General features: G+C 29.6%; 1 protein-coding gene across 1 annotated transcript in view; it reads left to right on the forward strand.

Annotated features, from left to right (window-relative positions):
- superdeath (Suppressor of ER stress-induced death) overlaps positions 1–426 on the forward strand; it is a gene marked incomplete at its 5' end in the record, with an annotated part of 21,853 nt that overhangs the window by 4,881 nt on the left and 16,546 nt on the right. The gene's annotated exons all lie outside the window — the stretch shown is intronic.

Consider the following 426-nt stretch of genomic DNA (forward strand, 5'->3'; position numbering starts at 1 on the left):
CTTTCAACCTTGAGCAGACAATGAACAGCACTTACACTAATTTAATTTCTGCATGAACGCGTGTCAAGTTGGTCGGGAATCGTTTTAGATGGCTGTATCCTATGCGATTCAGGGAAACGAATTAAGAATGTATTGGCTATACAGTCAATTCCAAAAGTTTATGTACCTTAGAAAAACGCATTTCCTATAATTAAAAAGAAATCAGACGTCGAAAGAACAATGATTTTAGATGAAAAATGTTTACTTGTTAACGTTCAATTAATTTCTAAACAATGAAAATTGATAGAGTTTGTTATATTGTTTATAAGTACTTTCTTATCACAAATTTTTGGCAGTGAATTCTGCAGACTTCTAACTCTAAAAAATAAAAAATAATTTATTTAAGATAAAAAATTTAACTGAAAATCGATACTCACTATGTTCTGA

The sequence above is a fragment of the Ceratina calcarata genome, unplaced genomic scaffold (assembly GCF_001652005.2).
Source record: "Ceratina calcarata isolate Rehan_Ccalc_2016 unplaced genomic scaffold, ASM165200v1 scaffold159.2, whole genome shotgun sequence".
NCBI lineage: Eukaryota > Metazoa > Arthropoda > Insecta > Hymenoptera > Apidae > Ceratina > Ceratina calcarata.